Source organism: Haemorhous mexicanus, chromosome 19 (assembly GCF_027477595.1).
Source record: "Haemorhous mexicanus isolate bHaeMex1 chromosome 19, bHaeMex1.pri, whole genome shotgun sequence".
In the NCBI taxonomy this organism is placed as follows: domain Eukaryota; kingdom Metazoa; phylum Chordata; class Aves; order Passeriformes; family Fringillidae; genus Haemorhous; species Haemorhous mexicanus.
The window spans coordinates 3049489-3069446 of NC_082359.1; the positions used below are offsets into that span (position 1 = coordinate 3049489).

Sequence of the window (19958 nt, forward strand, 5' to 3'; positions counted from 1 at the left end):
ATGATCAGTATCATTGTGTTTCAACATTAATTTCTTGCTCTCTGCACATGTTCCCAGGCTGGCTTCTGCAGGTATTCTCTATGTTTGTTCCTAGTTCCATCAGTCTTAGAAGAGCAGAGGCCAGATTTGACCACATCCATTTTGAGTCATGCTATGACAAGACTTGGCTGGATGACTTCACGTATTCATAGGGCTATACTGATTCTGTCAAAATAGTGAATGGCTTTCATATCATTCCAATAATAGATTTTTTGTCTATAAAACAAATACAAAACATTAGGTATTGTATATTCATTACCATTAATTACTCTTAAAATGGATAAGTAACAAAATAAACTGCTAAACGTAAGTCCATCTTTTGAGGAAGATGGACTTTTAATCTGGGTATTTCCTTTAATGCAGGAGTACCATGATTTAGATTTAGCTGGGCAAAGTTATTTTTCAGCCTCAAGCAAGCTTGTAAATTGTTATTTTTTCCCAAACCTGAAACATAGGAATGATAGATGGATTTAATTTTGTTATTAAGGACAAACCAAAATCCAGTAATTTTTCTTGATGTTTTATTTTTCATTGGTAACTGTACTACTACTAGTAATATTAGAAGGTGTAGCTTCCAATTTTGTTGCACATACTGATGATTTTTGGTGTTCCATTAACACTACCAGTACTTTTCTGTCTATACACATGTGGAGAGAGAGAGGGGAAGGAGGGTAATCACTGCTCCTGTTCAAGTTGTGTTGCATGTAAGGGCATTCTCATCACTCAGATATTTCTTCCCCCCCCCCCTTTTTTTTTTTAATTCTCTGTAGTCCTGCACATTTCTTAGTCATGCAGCCAATATGTCTATATTTTTACATATCCTTTAGCCCTTCAAATCCATCTCTGTCCTGTTGTTCAAGTTCCTTGTTGAGATCAGAAAAGTTTCCTTTTTGTATCACACCCTAACTGGGCTTGTCTCCTCCTCTTTAAGGTACATAGAGGTCAGCTCACCATTTTGGGGCCCTGGTAATTTCATTCCTTTTGTTTGAAGCAGGCTCTTGAATCATGTTTTGAGAACTGATGGGTAAATTTATGAGACTACACACATGATCTATTGTTACTGTTAATAGTAATACCCCCAAATTTTGCAGTTTTTGTCTGCATGAGGCTGTCCTATCAGCTTATGAGGGAGCATCACTGGCCAGCCAAATGTAGACCAGCACCCTCACAGCACAGCTTTAACAGCAGCATCTCAGGGAGTTGCTTTTCTGTTCCTTTTACTCTCAGTGACATCTCTTCTTGACTCAAGAAGCTGCAGCACTAAAATTATCTGAAAGCTGAAAGGTGCTAATCGAGCCTTTAGTTTATTCATTATTCAGCAGTGGATCCTTAGTTATTCATTTCTCATATTACCAGGAAAAAAATACTTCTGGTGACACTCTAGCCTACTATTAAGATGGCACATAAAGCTGGAATTTTATCGCTGATGCCTAACTATTCTAGTTAGCATTCTGCATTTCACACAGATGAGATATGCAGGAAAAAAGCTGATGACTCACCATTTTATTTCTTTTTGCTCACTAAAAATCTATTGTTGATATCATTGTAGAAGCAGCTCTGTGAAACAGGCACAGATCTGGGACATGAAATTATACATATGGTGGAGGTTACCCACAGCACATCCAGCCTTCAGCAGAGGGGCTGGACACAAATTTCTCAGCAAGCCATATTGGGTCAAAACAGTGCAAAAGCTGTAGGGATTCCAAATCCCCTTTAAATTCACAAAGCAGATTTATCAAGGGGAGAGGATGAGAGGAAAACATCCATAATGCACAGCAGAACAATAATTCATCTTGAGACCTTCATTAAAGGACTACAAGGACATCTCTGAGGGCACTCAGGGCACTGGGGTGAGGTGTGGGGTCTGCAGTGATCTCAGGTACCACTGCTTAGGTATCACACTGTTCCTTGATTGATAACCACCAGGATAACTGTGCCTAAAAGCACAGCTTTTGCTATGTTTTGGTTCATTTACAGCATACATCAAGACTTTTAAATTGAGATTTTTGGAATCAGTATTTTAACTATGAAAAGGGATGCTGCCTTTTAAAGCCATCTCTGACTTTCAAACAACTTTTGCATCTCTGTTGTAGCAAGGCTAAAAATTCTCCCTCAGGATGCATCTTAGTAGTAAGAGAACAACCCACAATCTACCCAAAAAAGCTACAGGCATTCCAGAAAACAAGGCACATAAAATTCCTTATTTCTCAACTCCAGGAAAATGCCCGATAAGGTGTCTTCCCCCCTCTGCCAAAGGCACAAAGGCAGGTAATAGCTACAGAGCTCACAGCTGGCTTAGCTTGCAGCCCAAACCCACCTTCTAGCCATTCCAATTTGGTTTCAATCTCTTCCAGCTGGCAGCAATCCCATTAGGATGCAATGCCACTGACACACACCTACTGGCAGTCTCCTCATCCCAAAGAATATTTTGTGCCAAATAGTTCAAGAGAAATGAGCCCCAGTTTGTATCACCTCTGCTGGCTGAAGGGTCGGGGCAATAGGGAAACCTCCAGTAAAAGCTCCAGGTAGTTTTGCTCTGTTAGACACAGGAGTGGCACTGAACAAGTCAGTACATTGTCATCATGATACTGTTTGTGTCTCCTTGGCTATTCTGAGAACCCTTTTTTTTTTCAGTTCTTAAGAATGAGGTACAATTTCGGTTTGTATTTCAGATTCTCATGTCCACTCTTAACTAGTGCTCTGTACAAAAATAATTTTAACTGTTCCTTCTCATTTTTTGTGTTGACTGCAGGAGGGAGCTCATTGGTAAGGGTGAAATTTCTAAAGGATTTTGCAAAAGTTAAAAGGAAGAGCCAAGTCCTTGACCTCTTGCACACCTGTATTATTTTCTGAAATCTTTTAATCTTGACCTTCTATTTTGTGTATAAGTGGTTGATCACCACTTGCCTCTGACTAATCCAAATAGAAGCTTAAGAAACTATAGTGAACAATAGTATTTTCTATGTATTTTGTGACCAGCTAACTCTGAAAAAACATATCCTTTTAAATTACATCTTAGAAATTATGGAATCTGTAAGTGATGATTCTGATAATAAGATGCAGACACCAAGTAAACAATGAGATTGATGTACTGTTAACATGCCTCCATCAACTATAAATCTTTGCAACAAAGATAAAGACAGATCATACACGCCATGTCTCAGAAATTCCATGTGCACCATATCTCACAGCTGAGTAAGAACAGTGCTGCATGGATTGACAGCATTCCATCTGGTCTCCTTTAAAACAAACACTTGACTATTTTCTTGAATTGACTTGTTTATGTAAACTTTCAATGAGGTCTGTGAATAATCCTTGACAGGTTAATAATGAAAACATAATGTATCCAAAATGCAAAGCTACAGTTGTATAGATAAGCTTTGATGAGTTACAGGTTGCTGTCATTGGAGGTGTCCAACACCACAAAGAAGATACTGAATGAAAATACCTGGAGACTGTAATTGTGCTGCTTATTGAGAAGTTCTCCCATCACTTGGTAATCAAGTCTACAATATTTAAAGGTAGTCCCAGAGTTCCATATGCCTGTGTGCCCAATCTCCCCTTCAGAGCCTTTACTATAATGGGCATCACTCATTTCTTCCAGAACTTTTCTGCCTAAATGATTTCTGAATTGGAATATTCTGGCACTTTTTACTTGGGGTTCATTGCCTTCCAGTATCAGAAGACACAACTAGAAAAGCAATATAAAGTAATCAAAAAGACAGAGAAACTCAAACACTTCTAGTCTTAATCTGAGGGAGAAAGGCATTTTCGTGGTCCAGCCTTCATTGTAGAGCCAGGCTGGGGCTGCCTAAGTTGCAGTGTGAATTAGAACAGTTTCCAGGTATGATCCCAAGAGGCCACAATATCGGTGGCTGTTCTTGGTTTCCTTGACTGCAGAAGTGGGAAAAGGGTAGAATTGCTATGCTATGGATACAGCAAAGAGAGAGGTTTTTCTTGTCACAGACCAGAGTAATATCCTCTGTAAACATTTAATTTTAGTTTATAACCCGCGTGCGCTGACAGAGAACAGGACTGTAAGAGATCCAATAATTCAGCTCTTTGTCTATATGGTGGGTTATTACTGTTATTACTTTATAGATGTTTTAACTTCTGTTATATAGAATTTGCACCGTTCAGGACTGCAGGGTGCAATGAGGCCTCTCAGGAAAAAGGGAGAATTGTAGTTTTCAGTGTTAAAAGTTTCTGGTTCCTACCTCTTCCTGATGCTACTTGATACTTTAATTTGTTTAGACCATTGTATATTGACTTGACCTGTGAGAGCAAATAATATTGTGCTGATATAGTACTGAACTGCACATCAGCCTCAAGTCTTGCCACATTTAAAACAATTGTTGATCCCTTCAACCTAGTAGCCAAAAATTTGTTCCTGTAACTTAAAAAAAATTACATAAAGTCTTCAGTATTCTGTTGCTTTTTGTGAGCACACATGCAAAAAGCAAACTTGACACACCTGTGTAATCACAGCTATGAGGCAAAGTTCAGATTTGCTTTTGGGAACATTCACAGCATGAAACAATCAGAGGACTTATTGCACATCTAGTCAGGGAACAGAAACAATATGATAATAGAACAATTGTTCAAATTTGGAGTAGGCTAGCCTTAGAATTTTAAATACCTACATAAATGTCACTGAATTACAAATTAAGGTGAGTTTATCTGTTCATGGACATAGATGGATTGAAAAAGAGGTTAGAAACATGTCTCTGAAATGACAGGTTAAGGTGAGGTTCTACCATTACTGAGCAATATAACATGGAGCTCAATAGATTCTTAGCCATGGTAAGAATATATGAATGTCTTCCCATCACAAAATGGCTTCTGCTGTGGTACCCTGAACTCTGCCAAATTTAAAAGGTCAGGCACAGAAAGGCATCTTGAAAGAAAATCCTCTTGCCAAGGCCTGTTGCGACAATCAACTTGCTGGCAGTACTGAGAGATGCTCCCATGTAATGGTGTTAATTCTGGGAAATTGTAGTTTGTAATGGATCTGGTTAGCATCACATGCATTAATTTGCTGAATTGAGTGCTTTAAAGGATACGGAAAATATTTCCTGTAGTACGGTTTTGAATCCTCTCCTATAACATAAACACTAGAGAGGGGCAACAGCCAGTATCCTGGTCTTTCTTTCCCCATAAGACATCAAAAAAAACCCCAAACTCTAATGCATAAACATGTATAAATAGATATTATTCATCCAGAAGAAATCATATTTTGTTATTTTGTTAACACATTCCAGTATTTGTATTATATGACTTGAGCTGGTAATATTCAGAGACAAAACTCTCTACTTGAAAAATCCAACCTAATAGCTCAAATTGTGTTATTTTCAGAAAGATGTTCCCTTAGCTGGTAGGTAAGTATCCTTTTGAATCATACACACTTTTCTCTTTTAAAGGAAGGAATATAATAACCAGGTGCATGCCCCCTCTGAACAGCAAGCCCTCTCAGAGCTAAACACCCAGCTGGGCTTTTGTTACTGTGCCATGACACTGAATTGTAATCAATTCAGCTCCACTGTGTTGTTTCCTTCCACAACACAACTGTGTCAACTCTATTTGTACATCAACACTTGCTATGCTGCCTAATTGTATTTGCATTCGTGCGGTTTATGAAGATAAAGGTGCTTATTCCACATTGTCTGGGTAGGTTTGAAAATACAGAAAGCAGGCACAGAAAAGCAGTAGAAATACACTGTGAATGTGTGCTAGAATACTGCCTGGATCACCAGGAAAAACTGATAAAAGATTAGGATTGCTGTGCTCTTCCAGTGAAGCCTTTCCAGTGCCATGACCAAACCGTTGTGGAGATACTCCAGGAGGAAGCCCGTGCCAGGCCAGTCACTATCAGGAAAACAGGGCAGGTAGGGAGGGAATGCAACTGCATTATGACTTAAAATAGTTATGGTGAACCATGAAAATATCTTCGTAATTAACTAGTAAATCTTGGTTAAACATTACATTATAGACAGTAAGAGTGGGATTCATCTGTGCAGATTTAGCATCTGCATGTAGGTGGCTATCTCAGAGCTACTCACTCAGTGCTTCCCTCAGAGGCAGTGGAGGGGAGCTGTCATTTCCAGAGGTCAGCTCAATCTCACACTAACATGGTAGTCAGAAACTAGTCTAGGTAACTCCAATGGAGAAATCTCTCTTTTTCATCCACCAGCTAAAAAGGAAGCCTCAACAACTTCTCTGTATGTACATGTCCTTGTTATGGACATCTGAAAGTGATGAGTATAATTCCTTCCAACTGCCAAGTCCAGGCAATTACTATTTCATAAATCCATTGTAAAAATAACAGATTAACCAATTGTAGTTCCTATGAAATTATTATTTACTTTCCAGTCGTTATTTTTGATGTGTGTGAGCAAAACAAATACTTAGAATTTTTGGATTTGACTCTTCAAGTTTTTCTGTTGGCCAAGGTGTTGACTGGTAATCCAACAGGTTATTTCTGCAATGTAGAATCATGTGGAAATGTTATCACATTTGTCTTTTTGATGTGATGGCTTAGGAATCCTGGGAAGAAACAACTCTCTGGTATAAGGGGCTTAAAGAAAAAACAAAAGGCAAATGGGATTTTTTGGGTAAAATTGTGTTCCCTGATGATTGCCTGGGTGTCCAATACTAAATAATAAAATGGGATTCTGAGGAGAGTTGAGCTTCTGCTGAACCACAGAAAATGCTCTGAGCTGAAGAAGTAAAAAAAACCCCAAACATATAGAACTGTTGTCTTCTGAATTTTTGCCAAATGTTTTGTTAGTTGTGAGTTTAAATGTATTTAGTAGTAACCAATGTTTGAAGTCTGGGTGGGATGGAAGAAATGGCCCCATCACCAATCTGTTCCTTCCATCCAACTCTACCAGTGCCCTTCAGTGTTAAGGAAATGCAAGAGTTCAGAGAAGAGTATTTTCTCTGTAGCCTTCATGTCAGGGGTTAAATTCTGTCCTTGATTCCACTTGAAAGCTAAAACAACTTAAATTGCTAATATGTACCAACTCCTGATTTAATAACAGAATTAATCAAACTGTATTTAGCCCTTCTCTGTCATCTTGTCTATTCCACATATCTTTAATTGCCAGGGAACTTTGCAAAGATAATCAATTTTGGTTGCTTTGGAACAGTATAGTTTTTCTTGGGATTATTTTGTCATCAATGTAATAATTGATATTTGGACTTCCTAATCACCATTCTTGAATTCTAGAAAGTTTAATAAAAATGTGAACTCTGAATATAACATACAAAATATAAATCATATTATCCTCTTAAGTAAGTGAAGGGAATCTGTTGTAACTAGTAATGGATGTGGATTAATTCTGGATACTTTGGAGATCACAAAGAACAAAATTTAGCCTTCTTTTTAAATAAAAATAGGACAATTCTTCTCTGTAAGTATAAACATGATTTTATGCACATAGGCCAAGATTATGATTTTTAAGGGCCTTTGAATAAGTTTTCTCTTAAAAAAAAAGAAAATAGTTGATTGCTTGTGTAGAAACTATTACTGCTGACAGTGGGTACTGTCAACCTTAACATGGGAATAACACTCCCACTTTTTTAGTAAAAAAACATGATTCAAATAACTGAGAATTTATGAATTAGTTTACTGAATTTGTCATTGAGCCTGTGACCTCACTGAAACAAACTACAAAACTGATCAACGTTGCTGTTCCTAAAGGCAAGGGAGAACCTGATCAGTGAAACTGTGTGTGCTGGGCTCTCTCCAACTGAAATAAATGACAAAACTTCCAGGGCCAAAACTTTAGCAGAAATAGCCAGATTCAACTCTCATTTTCAGTTACATAAATCTGAAGAATCTCTTCTGAAATAAGTGGGATTACTGTGATTTAACCCAAAGGAATTGAAAGTATTTTTCTTTAATTCATGGAGGGGGAGAGAGAAAAAGGCATCATTCCCTTGTATTGCCTCACCCCTGTGTATCAAGCAAGGCTGCTGTCAAAATCCTTATCTGCTTAAGCTGGAGAGGAAGAGCTGACTTCACCATTTAAGGATTTGAGCTTTTATTACCTACTGAATTTTCTGTTATCCTTATCCCCTTCCCCACTGCTTAGCAGGTAGATTCCTTAAGAAGGAACAAATTTCTATCTACACTTCTTAAAATTTAACATACCTTGTTCCATCAGTGCATAGTCAGAACTGAGACAACCAGAACACTTTCACTTCAGCCCTTCAGAGCTACCTGGCTGGTTATTTTTAGATTATCAACACTAAATTCAAAACCAAGGTCTGCAACTGAAACATGAAACTGTTCTGGAGGTTTACAAAATTCAAGGTAGTACCTGCAGAAGACTTATTCAACTCTTCTCACCAGTGGCCTGTGGAGTGACAAGCACATAATCTCAGCCAGAGGTGTAGCATTCTTTATGTAGCATGCAGAGTTTATTCCTCTCTGTAAGGTCCATTGTCAGAGTGAAATTTCCATGCCTTGCACAGAATTAATCAGCTTTTCTTCCTTATAAGCATGCATATGTACACAGAAGGGGTTTCTTCTCTGAAAATGCAATAAGTGCTTTGGTAGCAAAAGATAAGTTTTTCTCCTAAATATGCCTTATAACTAAGAGGTTTTCTTTTGATTACACCTGCCACGGGCTTCTTGAAGACTGGATCTTCATCCTTCTATACACATAGGCCTCTCCTCTGATAATGTCCTTAATCTGTGCCTTTTGCATGATAGCTTCCAAACAAATGATTTGATGGAGACAGCCACGTTAATGGCAAAACACTCTCTGTTCTGCAGAGCTGTGTCTGTTCAGCTGTCAAATCTGTGCCTGGTGAAGAAAAGTGAGGATTTCTGCCTATAACAGCACCTAAGGCATCAGCTCGGACTTCCAACGTCTATATCCATAAAGTCAGACAAAATTTCCCCTAGGTCCAAAATACACACTCATTTTTTGCCCCTTTGTGATCCACAGGTAGGTACTCACAGCACCTGACCTGCTGTTGTAACCTTTATAGATGAGACGTTGATGGCCACCCGAAGGGTGTGACCCACAATGGCGCGAAATACTGAGCCCAAATAAAAATCAATTTGTGGGTGTGAGGCTATCAGAAAATGGATATAAACAAATATAAAGAAATGCTGGAGGGAAATCTAGTAATTTTTTCTCAAATCTTCTCAGGAAAATGTTGAGATAGGTCAGTATCTTGCAGAATAAACACTGCAAGAATGCACGTTAAACGTCTTCTACAGTGAAACAGCCAAAAGCAGATCAGATCAGTTCTATGAGCAGAAATTAAACTGACATCTATTTGTCTGCAGCTCTCTCAGCTAACATTGAAGGCTTGGAGGGTTTGTGTATGAAGCACTCACCCAAAAAGCAAATGCAAATGCAAAGATACCAAAAAACTTGTAGATCACAAGTGCAGATGGGAGCCGTCCACAGGTGCAGATTAATATGAGCCCTCCTCATTCCTTCACATGCATGGGCACACACAGAGAGGGAACGCATCCAGGCTCTGCAGAGCCACACATCCTTCCAATGAGCACATGAGACTGCTACCAGGAGGACTTATTACAGAAATTTGGCAGCAGGAGTCTTTTCTGATAGAATGTTATCCAGGCTGCATTTCCCTGGGAGGAGGTGCTACATAGCGTGGAGGTTCTTCTCCCAACAGGCAGAATCGAATGGATTATCTTTCTGAATCATTAAGGGAACACAACGAATCCTATTAAGGCTCAGGTATTGGCTATTAATGGGTTACAATTCAGGCTAGGAAAGGGAGACCACTTAATTTTTAGAAGAAGGGCCCAAGCTGAAGCAGTAGCTAATAGAAGGCCGGTATCCCTTGAGAAGGTCATTTTCACTGTATCAGCAGCCTGCCTCCCCTTACTATTTTTTGTCTACACACAGCGAAATGTTCCTATCTCACAGTGACACTCATATTTTTTATCCAGCAGAAGCATAGCTTATTGTTTCATAAAGACATCTTTTCCTTCTTGCTATAGAAGTGCTTTTTTTTTTATTTTGGAAATGTTCATCACTGAACTGATTTAAGAGAGAAGGAAATGCGGAATATTGCACTCACCTCTCCAGCACCAGGCAGGCAGCCTCCACCTCCTCAATCCATCAGTACAAACGCTCGCATCCACTGACGCCTCTCCTCTGCTTTGGCCCTTCTTCACATCAGCATCTGTGATTTGCCGAGCAGACACACCACGACTGCAGGGACTAGCCCCGCAGCCCCAGCAGGAGCAGGAACCTGCCCTTTCCCATCTTCTCCCTAGAAAACACAACCGTAAAAACCCGGGCTGTTCTAAAGGCGGCCGTGGGAGCACTTGTCCGGCGGCCCCCCGCGGGAGACAGGGAGGTGCTCCGCGCTCTCGCCGGGGAGCCGGGCAGGGGGAGCGCGGGGCTGGCGCTGGAGGAGGAGCCGGAGCCGCCAGCCCGTTTCCACGCCAACGGCGGGGGTACCGCGGGCGGGGCGGCTCCGCTCCGGCTCCGGCTCCGCTCCGGCTCCGGCTCCCGCCCGGGGGGCGGCCGGGCCCGCAGCCCCCGCAGCCCCCGCCCCGGCGCGGCGCAGGAGGAGCTGGGTGTTGGCGAGGGGTTTGTGGCTCCTTCCCGGCTCGTACGCTCCGCTGCACTCGCGCGTTACATAATGTGCGGGTTCAGACGTGCCGCGGGCTCTGCCTCTGCACAACTGCATCCGCACCCGGGGCCGCTCCGCGGGTCCGTGCTCGCTGCGGCGCGGCAGTGCCCGGCTCTGGCAGCGCCGGGAGTGCCAGCATCGATTTCCCAGTGCGTGTGTTAGGGAGAACCAGTCACATACATGTTGGAAGGATACGGTCAAGGGTAAAGGGAGAAAAAACAGTTTCTTTAGTTACACGGAATTTATCTGCTGTTTGCTTTCCGCTTCTACCGTCGCTCAGCTGCTCTCAGTACTGGGCGTATTTTTTTTTTTTTCTGATTTTCCCCTTCTGCCTTTTACATTTGTGTTTGTGTCATTTACTACAGCTTTTTTAAAATTAATGATGAGTATCGTTTTCTTTTTATCTCATTAATGGATTTGCCCAATTCATATTTTACATTTTTCCTAGTGTCTTTTTCCTTTTGGCTACAATACTAGTTACGTTGTTGAATCTGCAGTCCTGATCAAGTAGCTGATTTCTCCCTACACTGCTAATTTTATAAGCTTGATTTGTAACTGATACACTTCTGCTGGAGATAGCAACAGAGACTCTCACACACAGACGGGATGCAGGCATTTTTTCCCACAATAAGGCTCACATAATACAAAGCAGAAAGCATCTGATTCCTGTAAATGATATCACTTCCAGTACTGATATTATCAGCAGAGCTGTAGCATTGATGAATTATAATAATGAAATCATTCCATGTAAAAATCAGTATACCATATTGAGAAAATTTTCCTATAATAAGGAATATTAGGTGTCATTCACATTAGAAGAGTTTGTCAGCACATCTAGACTGGCAAATTTGTTCTAGTAAAATTTGCTAGAAAATAAATGTCATACACATGACTTGCATTGTTCTCCCAGCAAAACAAGAATATTCAAATCATAATTTTGACCTGCTTTAATAAAAATATTTCTGAAGTCTTATTTTGAAATTGTAGCTTTCAACATACATGCACAAACATCTCAGTGCATTTAGAAGATCAGATAGTGGGCAATTTAAAACTTTTAAGTGTTTTGTTTTTCATATATACTCTTTACTTGCAAATGCATAAATCCCTGATATAGTTATGTTGGCAAGGGACTAGAATAAAAAAAAGTATCTGTGGTAACTGAGTAGTCTAGATAATAGGATAAAAGAACAATAACAAGGTGTACAGGTTTAATCTGCAATTCCACAAAGAACAAGTAGTTACTATAGAAACTGTCACATTACATGTATCTTTAGCATAGTACTGATATGTGAGAAAAGGCACCTTGCACACACTAACCAACTGTGGCAGAAATAAAGCACCAACCACCATCACCCTGGCTAGGACGATCATCGTTCACATGCTGTCTACAGAGAGAGCAGCTTTAGGCACTTTCCACTGCTAGAACAGAGCACCTGCTTTCCTCCAGCTTTGAGGGAGGCACCAGAGCACAGATCAAATGTTGGCAGTGAAGGAGTTACAGACATGCAGTACCTGAGTAACGGGACAGGTCTGAGAAGTTTAGGAGCTATTATTTCAACACCATCGTATGGAAGCTTGCTGTTGATTGATGGCAGAGTTAAAAACCAACTTGTCTGAAAAATGCCTCAGCAGATATGTCCAAGTTTTCTTCAGTTTTGCTTGTCCTGCATCCAGAAATCCTCAATTAGGGCCTTTAAGCATGTATTGATTGCATTACATGTAGCTAAGCTCCCACAGGAATTTAAAGAGAAATAAGTCTCCAAATAGCCTGGACAGGTGATTAAATGCCAAAGTCAAACAGCACAGAAATCCAGGTCCTTAGCCCAGGACTCTGAATGTTGTGCTTTGTAAACAGATGGACTGAATGCACAGAAATAACTATAGAAAGTGAATCCTTTGTGTGGAAATACAAAGAGTAAGTTTAGGGACCTGTGCAATCTGACTGTATTTCCATTTCCTCTTCTATGTCAGTGAGGTCACCATTTTTGCCCCACCAGAGCAGGCTTGAGTTTGGAGGGAGCAGTGTTTGACTGCTGAGGTGCAGCATCCGAGACACGACCTCCTGGGCTCACTGGCTACACCAATTTCACTCAGCTTGCCTGTGCTATTCATTAACCAAAAGGCAAAGCCTTGCCTGTTTACTGCTGCTTTCTGCTGGATCAATCAAAATAGATACATTCATACATGTTTATTTTGAAGACAATAGTGCTAAACCAAAAATGTGCTCTTAAGTGGAAAATCCCATAGGGATTTTCTAATCAATTACCCTTTATTGTACCATGACAACATGAAAATATTTATATGCACACATGCAATGTTCTTGGTGAGTGTACATCTCCAAATGATAGAGGGCAAATTGAGAGGCCACATCTGGTCTCTAATAAAAATATAATAGAAGACATTTTGTATTTCATTCAATCTTCTACCAAACACTCTCTTTTTAACAAGCAATTGTAGATCTGGGTTAGATATTTATAGACAGGTCTGTGATTCTCTCAGCATGAAGAACTGAACAGAACATTTAAAGAAGAATAAAAGGGCTGTATTTTTATTTTTAACCATTTTTCTCACGTGGAAGAGTTTAAAATAGCATCATGTACAGATGATTGGGATCTGATATTTATATCTATCTGATATATTGTTGCTTTGCATCAGTGACTGTGAGATGGTGGGGAAAAAATCATGAATGCACCTTCTATCAGGTGGTATCAGCCTGACCTCATTTGGCCTCATCATTTAGGATGAAAATTCACTTTCTACCAGGATTTCACCCTTTTATCTTCTCTCACCCTTCAGGTAACTGAGGGTTTTGCTTAATATCAGCAGTTTACTCTTCCTATGAGAGCAAATCATGAGAGCCATTTGAGAATGTGAACCCAGACAATGCATTACATCTAACATCACAATCAATAAAAAAGAACTTCTTTAAAAAGAAAACACCTACAAATGTTGAGTGCTTTACATCCCTCCCTTCACAGTTCTCTCATGTACCTACTGTGTGTGCAGCTCATTGTTTCAGCTGCTGCATCAGCAGTTGCAACTGAAGCCAAGTTGAGAAAAACAAACACTAAATCCAGCAGCTGGATCTCCCAGAGCCCTGGAAAATACCTTGGCTTTCCTGTGCAGGAAACTTTCCACAGCAGTCCTTGCTTATCCTAAGCTTTGGGATGGATCCATGCACTCCTATTCCTTCAGAGTCTCCATGGGAAGAAAGCTACAGTGACACTGTGAAACAAGATAAAGGAACAATTCTTTGTGAAGAGCCTGTCCTTCAAGACTACATTATTGTGTTATTAAAAAAAAAAAAAAAAAGGTGAATTAAAGTGTTCATTTTTCACTATTACGGGCAAAGGAATGGGGGAAAAACCAAAACAAAACCCCTCAAACATTAACCCAAATTGGGGATCACTTAGTAAAGTATAAACAAAGGATCTGTGAAGGTTGAACAGAAAAAATCACTTGAGATCAAAATACAGAAATCTTTGTGAATTACACCCGGAGATCCAATTAAAGAGTGCCAGGAATTTTTTGAAACCAAAGCTTTTAAAACAAATTGTACCAGCTTCAGATCTTCTGTTAAGGTGGTCTGAGCAACAGGTTGTTGGTTATTCTTGGGGTCCCCTCTTCCCTCCTGCAATCTTCCTGGTTGGGGGTTTTGCACTTCATAAGAGTAAATAAATATTCACTGAAGAGTGGCTTGAAATTAGGTCTCTCCCACTTGAGGACATCAGTAGGTGTTTAGTGGGGGTTTAAAGTTTTTTGTAATAAACAAACAGAAAGAAATATATTGATTTCAAATATATTTAGTTTTGCCACTTATGTTTTTACCAGATGAAGAAGTACCAAACTGGGCCCTCAGAAGGATTATATATCATTGAATAGATACTTAGAAAAAGTGTTCTAATTGGACTTCACATTTTCTTGTGTCCTTTAAGCATGATAATTCCACTGCATGTAAGAACCACAAGATATAACTACAATTTCATCAGACACTGTTATTTATGTGTTCCATAACCTCCTTGTGTCTGATACACAGAAATTATTTGGTAGTTATAAAAATAAAAATGGGAACAATTTTTTTTAAGGACACAAAGGTAATTCTGGGAAGCTATGGAAGAAGAGCTGGGAACATCCAGGTAGCTTTACTCTGGGGACTTCAAATGCCAGTCCAGTTCTTAAAAAATTTGTAATATTGCAGTCAGGACTAAGTAATTGGTTTAGACAATTGTCCACTTATTCAAAATGAGGCCCACAGGTGGTTTTGCATCTACATAAACTCTGAGAGTTTCCCATCCATGTACCAGCCCACTTATAGAAAGTACAAACTCGACACAAAGTGTGTTCTCTGTTTCTGTTTAACAGTGTTTTGAATCCTCTGTATAATGTTCTAATAGATAAGCACATAAGTAGTACTGTTGGAGGGTCTGTGCTTAATCTGGCATGTTTACAGAAGCTAGACCTAATATTTTAGTTCAGGTTAAGTAACAGCTTCATTTTGCTGTTGTGCCCAACATTTACTGGGGAGGTACTTCAAAAAACAAATCATCCTCAAAGCCGCCCACATCTTGGCAGGCTTGTATTCAATTAGGGTTTTTGAATTTTTCACTGCTTGAAATAAAATATAGGCTAAAAGACACTGGAAAGCACTATGGTAGAGCCTCAGTCTGAACAGAATGCAATTCTCATTGAGTACAGGAAGCAGTTTGCCTGAAGAACATGGCTTCCCATGGACAACATGAAATCTGCAAGTAGCAGTCTGAGTGGAGAGGGGAGGCTCAATCTGCTGTTCCACCCAGCTCCACTCATGTTGTGCAGCCATCTGGGCCTGTGGTTCCAATCAAGATGTGTTTCTTCTGCTCTCATTTCAAACAAAATTGCCAATTTCTGAAGCAGAAAAGGACTTCACCCACCTGTAGTACTGTATTCTTCTTTTCAGAGGTTCTATCAGTTCTCACCAGTCAGTTGTGCTCACTTGGCATCAGTGGAAGCAGTGTGAACTGTAGGATAAATTTGTCTTGTTGCAGCTTTGCCAGCAGGCCTGACCAGCAAACAGAAGCAGTGGATTTGTCAGCACTACAATTTCTCCAATTCCTTCTTCTTTGAAATTTCTCTCAGGTAATTTTTGAAATAACATATCATATAACACATAACACATATCTCCTCCTCTTCTAACAACGGAGAAAATGTAAAAAAGAAATGCTTCCACAGTGAGACTGAATTCATGTTCCCATTAATTTCTTCCTGTTTTCTTCGACCACTATTTGCAGTCTTTCAGTCTGTTCAGTTTTCAGTCTGTGCAATGATTCATATCTTCAAAGCAAGTTTATGTTAATTTTCAGGACAAAATTCTTCAGAATCTGACACATTATTAATTTTAGATATTTGGTTGCTTTAAGCCTCTCATTTTTAATGTTTGGCAGTAGTATAATCAAATCTCTGTAGGAAACATTCTCATTCATATACCTCTGTTTCTGATGGATTGCCATTGAATTGTACTAGGGAAGTTCAGAGAATACTTTCACCACCTTAAGGACATATTTCTCCTAAGGAACAAAACTGAAAAACATGTTCTTTAATGCCTGAGCATGTGTGGGGTTAATTCACTGGTTACAGAAGGTGAACCTTAAAGATAACCAAGATGTTCTAAGGGTCACTTGGCTGTGTAATGCCATTTTGTAATGCAGAATTCCAGTTGCAGAGGTATAACTTCCAGGTATAGAAATTTAAGATAGTTGAGAAAACTTCTTTTAGAACTTCATTCATTTTACTTTGATTATTTGGCACTCTGCCCCAAAAGAGGAAAGATTTATTTTTCTTTCAACCTATTTTCTCAGCAGAAGTTCTGAAAACTTGCAATTCTGCATTGCTCTCACATTAGGAGCTTGTAAGACAGCTGGACTTAAAATATCTCTTCGTTAGTGTAAAATGGCTCTGAGTTGTTTCTCAGCTGTTCAACTGACTTGCCTGAAACAAATGTTTGCCTCCCTCCTCCCCAGGCCAGCCAGACAATAATCTCTGGAGGAAATGAGCTCTCACACATCTTTACAAACCCCTGTGACAAGGCAGACCTTTCTCCACAGGAATCTCTAAAAATTGCCACAATGGAAGTAATAACCATATGAATGTTTGTCAAACTGATAATGTCATGTTCACCTTACAGCATTAATTTTTCTGTGACTGAAACTTGCTACAGGAACTAGAAACACTTGATGTACGTGCTTGGTATAAAGTACAAAGTCCAAGATTTAAGTCAGTGTTAGTGGATGTGCCAGCCCAGGTTCTCTTCAGAATGTTTTCTGTCAGGCACAGTAAATCCACTGCCTCCTGTGAACGCTGTATGACCCAGTGGGTACTTGTGGAAGGTGAAATTCAAGAGGCTTTTATGGTCAAAGGCTGCACTGCTCCCTCTTAATTCATCTTAGAACTACATGTGTCCATCACTGACCAGCAGAAAACAAGGACAAATTCTGACTTGGAAAATCTGAAATGGGATAGCCTCAGTGGCTGAGGCTCAGCTTTTTGGGAGCAGTTATCTTGAGGCTTTAATTTTCTCTGCACTTATTGATCTGAGGACTTTGGCAAGAGTAGTGCACATGTCAGATTGTTTTCCTTCCTCCATGTACTTTGGCAAAGTCTTCCCTGTAGAGGAAATTAATAAATTTCAGGGTGACATTTCCTTCTTCATCTAAAAGAGCAAGGAAAAAACCTCCAACCCTCTGGGTGAATTTTTGCAATTTTTTTCTTTGATTTTTATTATTTTTCGAAAATTATAAAAATATTTTGTCAGGGAAATAAAATCCAAGCAATGTCCCAATTTGTGTGATCAGTCTGCATGGAAGATCAGTGACATGCATGCTGTGTGTGTGTACATTCACAGTTTGGGTACATAGGATGACTGTGAGGGTGTCTATAGATGAAGTTACAAATTCAGAAAACTTAGAGAAATTTACTTTAGAGGGAGGTGCAAGCACCTGGAATTCCAAAGGGCTAAATAAAACCCCTGCAAAAGATAGTACAGCTTCTCCTCAGCTTACAGGCAGACTATCAACAACTGGAGCTAGGCAAAAAATAATTTCACCTTCATTTTGATTGTTTGCTTTCTTGTATATGATAACAAGTCAATATAGTTTCAGTAAAAGAAGGAAAAGTTGCTTTCACTGTGGACACTGCCTTCAGATTGCACATGAATGAGCAGCAATCCAGGGTTGCTGGGTTATGCACTGTCACAACAGAGAACACATTTCATTATTTCCATCTTTGTTTTGGGGGATTTCCCACTGAAGGATCTGACACTGCCCTCAGTCAGAATGAGGGGGCTGGTCTTGGTCAGGTATTGATCTTGGACTGTAGCTGGTTCTTGTACAAAAACAGAACCCAGGGTTTATTTCTCATTTTGGATAATTACTATGTGAAACACAAGTCTATTCTATCTAATTCATTCTCAGAGTTTTTAGAGATATGATAGAATACATTCTGTAGACTAAAATTTTTTAATTATTTAGATATTATTCCTCTTTTCATTGGCAATGAATTATTTAAATAATTAAACTCAGTCCTTTCAAGCAGGTGGTCACAGGCAGTCTTAGTTCCTATCAAAATGACAATTTTTTTTAAGTAACCTGTTTCTTGGATTTCTAAATGATACCAGAGAAGCTAATGCAGATATATCAGATGTAGTTTCTATGTTAATTTTTTTCAGCGGTGCTTTGATATTACAATTGCACACACTCAAAACAAAGTTTCTAAAAACAAAAACAAGATATGCAGGAATCTCATTCTTTACTGAGGCTTAGGAACCTCTTGTTTATCAGACCAATCTTTCCTGTTCCTTGTTAATGCTGGAAACATTTTGGGTTTTTAAATCATCCCCAGAGGCAGCCACATAATGTGCTCCTGCAGGGGACTTCTGACTTTTTAATATTTTTATAACCTTAATTTCTGTCATATCTTTTATTCAGATAGCATCCTAAAATCCTCAGTATTGGAAAAATTCTCATTGGCTTCAAAAGCAGATCACATAATGCTTTTATAAAGCTTATAAAGTTTTATAAAGCTCTTGTATTTTTAATGAAGATCTGGCAGACACTACTGTTGAGGTTGTGATTTTGTACCTGGTGAATCCCTAGGGCTCTCATAAGATAAATGCCTCCAGCCAATGCTTCCATTTGAAATGGTTTGATACAGAATTGTTTACTATTTCCAGTCTGATCCAATCTCTGCAGTGTTTTCCTCAGTTCTCTTAATATCCCAGTAGTTCTTCAGTTCATGTAAACAGAGACTTCCCACCCCCCAGTCCCTTCAGATGAGAGATGGCCTCTGTCTCTAGGCACAGCCATCCTTTGGGACTCTGCTGTTTGTTCCTGTTAAATTGTCATGGAGAGACAGAGAACTATTCTTGCAAAGAAGAGCAAAATATTCTGATTTTCAAGGAGGTCAAGAGAATTATCCTCTTCAGGTAGGAATCTTGGTGAAGCTGTAGTTCATTGGATGTGGTCTGCCTCCTGCTCCAAACTCACCAGAAAGCTCAGCCCAGTTTTATGGTATTCCTAGTACTATAGTCAGTCTGCTCCCTGACACAGCCTTATTGCTGGGAGCACTGAGAATCAAAATGCTGAACCTTAGCATTAGATAAGCTACTACAAGGTTCATAAACTGTGCTCTTGTGACAGGTGACTCAGAGATTTTCCCAGAATAAATTATATTTTTTCCATTTAAACAGTAGTGAACAAGGAGTCATTAAGGAAGGTGTGCAGGGGCAGCATCCCCTGTGCTCAGCTTGTCACTCAAAGTGTCACTCTTGGCACCAAGGAAGCATCACCCAGCACTGTTAGCCACTGTCCATGATAAATGGTGGCACTCACAAGGGTAAGAAACCCTTTCTTCCCTCTGAAATGCTGATAAACTATTGCAGGGCAAGTGAGAGAGCTGCTGCTCTGGGAGTTTAGGCAGGATCCCTTGGCTCCTCAGTCAGTGAGCTCCCCCAGGGCTGTGCCAGCTGGCTGTGGTGCCAGGCAGCAGATTCCCTTCCCATAGCTCTGCTTTGCTTTTCCTGTGTGCCCCTTCCTAAGCACAAAAGCCTTTACTGAGCACTTGTGTGACCATTGCAGAGGCACATCAAAGGTGCCAACAGAGATTCATATTCCAGAGAATCTTTGTTTCCATATTATTTTTCTGTGTTCCATTACACCAATTATCACTTTGTGACCATGCATGAGGCACATGCTTCAGACCAGACCATTTTGAGTTGAAAACCAACATTTTCAAGGAAAAGGATTTGCAATGTGATT

At 39.7% G+C, this 19958-nt stretch overlaps 2 protein-coding genes across 2 annotated transcripts in view; one reads left to right on the forward strand and one right to left on the reverse strand.

Moving 5' to 3' along the window:
* GNAZ (G protein subunit alpha z) overlaps positions 1-10549 on the reverse strand; it is a 49994-nt gene extending 39445 nt beyond the window's left edge. The window contains exon 1 of the mRNA XM_059863564.1: positions 10111-10549. The gene's annotated coding sequence lies outside the window, so the exon portion shown is untranslated. The remainder of the gene's footprint in view (positions 1-10110) is intronic.
* RSPH14 (radial spoke head 14 homolog) overlaps positions 1-19958 on the forward strand; it is a 71218-nt gene that overhangs the window by 44725 nt on the left and 6535 nt on the right. The gene's annotated exons all lie outside the window — the stretch shown is intronic.